This window comes from Chrysemys picta, chromosome 7 (assembly GCF_011386835.1).
Source record: "Chrysemys picta bellii isolate R12L10 chromosome 7, ASM1138683v2, whole genome shotgun sequence".
NCBI lineage: Eukaryota > Metazoa > Chordata > Testudines > Emydidae > Chrysemys > Chrysemys picta.
In genome coordinates this window covers 126,152,825-126,158,824 of record NC_088797.1, presented here as the reverse complement: position 1 = coordinate 126,158,824, position 6,000 = coordinate 126,152,825, and positions in this window count along the sequence as shown.

Sequence of the window (6,000 nt, the reverse complement as noted above, 5' to 3'; positions counted from 1 at the left end):
CGAGTGCAGGCCTGAGGCTGGAGTGGGGAGGGCACTCGGCTTGTGTGTTTGCTGATAAAGGGTCCCCTTGCGAATGGAGCTGATCATTCGTTACTGATAGCGGCGCTGGGCTGGTTTCTGGGTGAATTCCTGCCTCCCCAAAGGCTGGAGGAGGGGTCTCTACCCTCAAGCCAGGGGCGGGAGTTTGGAACTAATTAGCAACAGAGCCCCCACACATACCCTCCCCCTGTGCACGGAGGGGGTCTGCCCTGGAGCACCAGGCACACCAGATCTCACTTGACTTCATCAGACTTCTACCCTCATTCCACCATGATTTCCCCTCCTCCCCCAGCCTTTGATAAAGACACACCCGATACCAATACCTGGGACTCACGTGTACCACGAATCAACAGCCAGCAATGGGGCGTTCTGGGGCCATGACGAAACATTTATCCCAAATTTGGACGTTCCATGCCTTGCTCCCATGCCGCCTTTCCCCTCCAGGGGCTGTTTGCTCTGTTATATGTGCCGTGGAATAAATAGAAACCAATGGCTGAGCATGAATAACCCTTTCCCAGAGAATTATTTTTTCTGGCAGTGACTGGGGAATAGATGCAGCTTTTATAAGCAATAACGCGTCCACCAAACACACGCACTCAAGGAAGCCCCGTTAAAGTCGTTTGATGTGAGCCGGGAAAAGCATCTCTAAATCACCTAATTATCTTAGCGCCGAAGCACAGTTGTCTAGACTGGTTCGAATCACCTTTTGGGGAGGGAGGGGAACAAATCCTGCTTAAACTCTTCACTTACTTGTGTTCTTCCAGCTACCGCCAGAGCCAAGCGGGAGAATTGTCAGCTGGGATTTGAGGCCTGTTCTTTTCACTGTATTAAGGATATTCAGATATGTTCATAGAATAAAGGTGATTTCCTTGAGCTTTGCTGGACCCCTCTGTGGAGAGAAAGTGAATCATTGCCTTGGAATCAGGACTGCTTGCCTGCGTGTCATGGGCCCTGTACTGCTAACAGCTAGTGGGGATCCTCCTTTTGTTCAAATGGTAGGGACTGTGCTTTCAGAACAGGAGGATCTGAGTTCTCTCCTTCCTGTAGCTGTGAAGTTCTGAGTAGCTGCCTCATGCACCATCGTGACCTCCAGGGTATTTTAGATGGTCACCGGTCTTTTTACGTTACATTGTTAGTGGTAGCCTGAGAAGCCGTGAGCACCCTCTGAGTGTATCAGCCATTCCCATTGACATCAGTGTGAGCTGCAGGTGTTGAGTTCCACTCGAGATCTGATCTGTTGTTATTATCACAAGATACCGCTGTCTCCCCTGAATTCTGAAAGAGAAACTAGTTGAGGACCTTGAGGTTAATGGCAATTGCGATAAATTACAACATGGTTTTACAAAGGGCAGATCGTGCCAAACGAATCTGATCTCCTTCTTCGAGAAAGTAACGGACTTATTAGATAAGGGAAATGCGGTGGACCTAATATACCTGGATTTCAGTAAAGCGTTTGATACTGTACCCCATGAGGAATTATTGGTTAAACTGGAACAGATGGGGATCGATATGAAAATCCAGAGGTGGATAAGGAATTGGTTAATGGGGAGAATGCAGCGGGTCGTATTGAAGGGTGAACTGTCAGGTTGGAGGGAGGTTACCAGTGGAGTTCCTCAAGGTTCGGTTTTGGGACCCATTTTATGTAATCTATTTATAACTGACCTCGGAACCGATTGCAGGAGTGGACTGATAAAGTTTGCAGATGATACGAAGGTGGGAGGCGTTGCCAATTCGGAGGAGGATAGGGATATTCTGCAGGGAGACTTGAATGAGCTTGTAAATTGGAGTATTAGAAATAGGATGAAATTTAATAGTGAAAAGTGTAAGGTGATGCATTTAGGGACGACTAACAACAATTTTAGTTACAAGCTGGGGACGCATTGGTTAGAAGTAACGGAAGAGGAGAAGGACCTAGGGGTCCTTGTAGACCGCAGGATGACTATGAGTCGACAATGTGACGTGGCGGTGAAAAAAGCCAATGCTGTCTTGGGATGCATTAGGCGAGGTATATCTAGTAGGGATAAGGAGGTGCTGCTTCCATTGTATAAGGCGCTGGTGAGACCTCATTTGGAGTACTGTGTGCAGTTCTGGTCTCCCATGTTTAAAAAAGATGAACTCAAACTGGAACGGGTGCAGAGAAGGGCCACTAGGATGATCAGAGGAATGGAAACCCTGTCGTATGAAAGGAGACTAGAGGAGCTCGGGTTGTTTAGTCTTACAAAACGAAGGCTGAGGGGGGATATGATTGCTATCTTTAAATATATCAGAGGGATAAATACAAGGGAGGGAGAGGAATTATTCCAGCTTAGTACTAATGTGGACATGAGAACGAATGGATATAAACTGGCCATGGGGAAGTTCAGGCTTGAAATTAGACAAAGGTTTTTGACCGTCAGAGGGGTGAAATATTGGAATGGCCTTCCGAGGGAAACGGTGGGGGCGACGGACCTGTCTGGTTTTAAGATTAAGTTAGATAAGTTTATGGAGGGAATGGTTTAATTATAAAACATATTAGCCAAGGAATACTGAGCCATGGCAGGTAAATAGTATAATGGCTAACAGGGGTCAGGCTGGAGACTCTTGCCTATATGCTCGGGGTCTTACTGATCGCCATATTTGGGGTCGGGAAGGAATTTTCCTCCAGGGTAGATTGGCTGAGGCCCTGGAGGTTTTTCGCCTTCCTCCGCAGCATGGGGCAGGGATCTCTAGCTGGAGGATTCTCTGCCAATTGAAGTCACTAAAACACAGGATTTGGGGACTTCAACAGCAGAGTCAAGGGAAGGGGTAAGGACGGTTTTGTGGCCTGCAGCATGCAGGGGGTCAGACCAGATGATCATAATGGTCCCTTCTGACCTTAAAGTCTATGAGTCTATGAGAGAGATGGCAGGCGTCCAGGGTAACGTACAACCTCTTGAGTCCTTTCTGGAGGGAAGCAGCCATTGAGTAGCGATGGAAAACTGCACCTCCACCACCAGACCCCTCCCTTGTGGAGTCCCACAAGGATCAATTCTCTCGCCGGTCCCTTTCAGTGTCTCCATGCAGCCCGCAGGTGAACTGGTCAGACGACATGGACTGGCAAGCCAGCAATATTCAGCTGGCACACCGCTCTCCCTATCCTTCACCACAGGCAACTGACCATAACCACCAAGATGGCCCAGTGGTTGGGTGAGATCAGCTCATGGATGAAGAACAACTGGCTGACACTGAACCCAAGCAAGACAGAGCTGAAGCTGGTGGGCAGAGGAAAGTATTCGGAGGAGTTTGCAACCATGGTGCAGTCTCCCCACCCCGATTGGAAGGGACCTGGAGAGGTCATCTAGTCCAGTCCCCTGCACTTGTGGCAGGACTAAATATTATCTAGACCATCCCTGACAGGTGTTTGTCTAACCTGCTCTTAAAAATCTCCAGCAATGGAGATTCCCCAACCTCCCTAGGCAATTTATTCCAGTGCTTAACCACCCTGATAGTTAGGAAGTTTTTCCTAATGTCCAACCTAACCCGTCCTTGCTGCAGTTTAAGCCCATTGCTTCTTGTCCTATCCTCAGAGGTTAACCTAACAAGAACAATTTTTCTCCCTCCTCCTTTGAAAACTGATACCATGTCCTCTCTCGGTCTTCTCTTCTCCAGGCTAAACAAAGCCAATTTTTTCAATCTTCCCTCATAGCTCATATTTTCTAGACCTTTCATCATTTGTGTTGCTCTTCTCTGGACTTTCTCCAATTTGTCCACATCCTTCCTGAGATGTGGTCACCCCCTTCATTCCTCTGGAACATTGGAACTCTCTACACTCAGAGTAAATCCGATCTGTGCAGGAGACAGAACTTTCTCAGGGGCCAGCCTGACCCCGTGAAACGAACTCGCCCAGGAACTACGGACCATCCCAAACCTCTCCTCCTTCACGTTAAGTGACATTCCTCTGACCTGCCTTCCCTGATAGAAACATAGAGCAGTGTGGGTATTTAAAAAAAATCCCTACCACTACAAAACACTGCACTGCACATACTTCTCCCCCTGGAAGAGGATGAGAGAGAGAACAAACCAGACCTGACAGTCACATCGCTTAAAGCCCGACTGGCAGGCGCTCGGACTACCCACTGATCAGCGTGGCATATAGAATAGAATAGAACTGGCTTGTGTAGACCACTCAGGTCTGGAGCTCCTGGGGGGCTGATATATAAATTGTCCAAGTGTCACATTCCCATTAGGGAAGCCTCAGGCTCCCTTCATATCCCTCTCAACCTGAACAGCTTCACTTGAAGAGGGAACATCCACCTGGTGGCTTCCAAAACGGCTAGTGCTGGATGCACTAAGCTCCTGTCCCCTTCCCAGCTCTCAGCTGGAGTTACTGGAAGGCTGGTTATCTCCTCTCCCCGCAGCTGAAGCAGGCTCCGTGGCCCCGTCGACCCCATTCCACACCGGAATTCCTCCAGCTGGTATCAAGACAGCAGGTGTCACCTTGCCGAGCACCACGGTGCCCCCTGAGAGCAGAGCCTGTCTATCTCTTGTCCTGAGGCAGCTTCAGATGCTGGCCATGGCCTCTCGTCCACAGCTAGAATGGTGGCTCTGGGCAGTGAATGCAGGGAGCACAGAGGCAGCAGATTGCTGGCAGGCGCACTGTTGACTACATCTCCTCTTTGGTGTAGCGTGGGGTCCCCGATGCTGGTCCCAATCTTCGCGCAGGTAAGGAATGGAGATGGAGCAACAGCTCTGTCCTACCCTGCTACGTAGCCTGTGGGGTTTCTCACACTACCATTTCCCCACTGCTCTGGCTCGACACTTGTTGCACACCCAACCAGCCCTGTCTGCATGGGCTCCGCAACAATCTGGAGGGAAATATTTGCATACATCAAATTGCCTTTGGCAGGGATGGTGTCCCTAGTCTCTGTTTGCCTGAAGCTGGGAATGGGCGACAGGCTGGATCACTTGATGATTCCCTGTTCTGTTCATTCCCTCTGGGGCACCTGGCATTGGCCACTGTCGGAAGAGAGGACACTGGGCTAGATGGACCTTTGCTCTGACCCAGTGTGGCTGCTTTTCCCTTCCCCTTCTGACTCCCCTCCAGCCTGTCTGTTACACACACGGCTCACCTTCCCGTTAGTGGAAAAACCAGTGAAAAGGGGAATTTGTCAACCGCATCAAATGGGTTTAGGAGCACAAATCTCACAGAAAGGCAACAAGACTTGTGCATCTAAATCCCTTGGGCACCATGAAAATCTCTCCCTACATTGAATTGCAGTTGAAGCTGACCTGAGGTGAAGCTAGACCGTCGGACAGAGAGGTGGCTACGCACGGGGATGGCTACATAGTTAGAGAGATGATTATGGTGGGCGGAGACAGCTAGACAGACAGCTAGCCAGACGATGGTTGTGCTCTGTGTGGAGAGAGAAAGAGATGGTTAGCGATGGGGGTAGACAGGACAAATTCTAAAGAGGTGTTTTTTAAAACAAAATGACTTGGCTACATGTTTATAGCCTCTCTCTTTAGAGAGAGCCAAGATCCCTATCAGAGGATTCCCCAGCACAGCTCCACTGGTGGGAACAGGCCCCTGACTCAGCTGATGGCTTTTTAAACCACTGTGTTGCCTCATCCTTGTTCCGAGGAAACCTAACAAGGAGTTGATTAAATACCAGCAGCCGCTTGTGCCCCGACATGGGGAAAGTTGTCAAGAGATGTGAACCTCATTCTTGCAAACGTGAGACATAAGGTGTTGGGGTGGGAGAAAGATGGGGATCATTAGAGTTCCTGGTACCAAGGGTGGGAACAAAGGTTGTTAGGGAAAACTTCTAGCATGGACAAGGGTGGAGATTTTCAAAGGCACAAATGGCTAATGCCCGTTGATTCTTGTGATGGCCTTTGATACTATCCTTTGTGCTGCATGGGCCTTAGCTGGCCCCTAGAGGGAGCTCTACGCTTACTTTTTGCTGAAGGCTTCCATGAACACTTCCACAGAGAGCCTTGGCT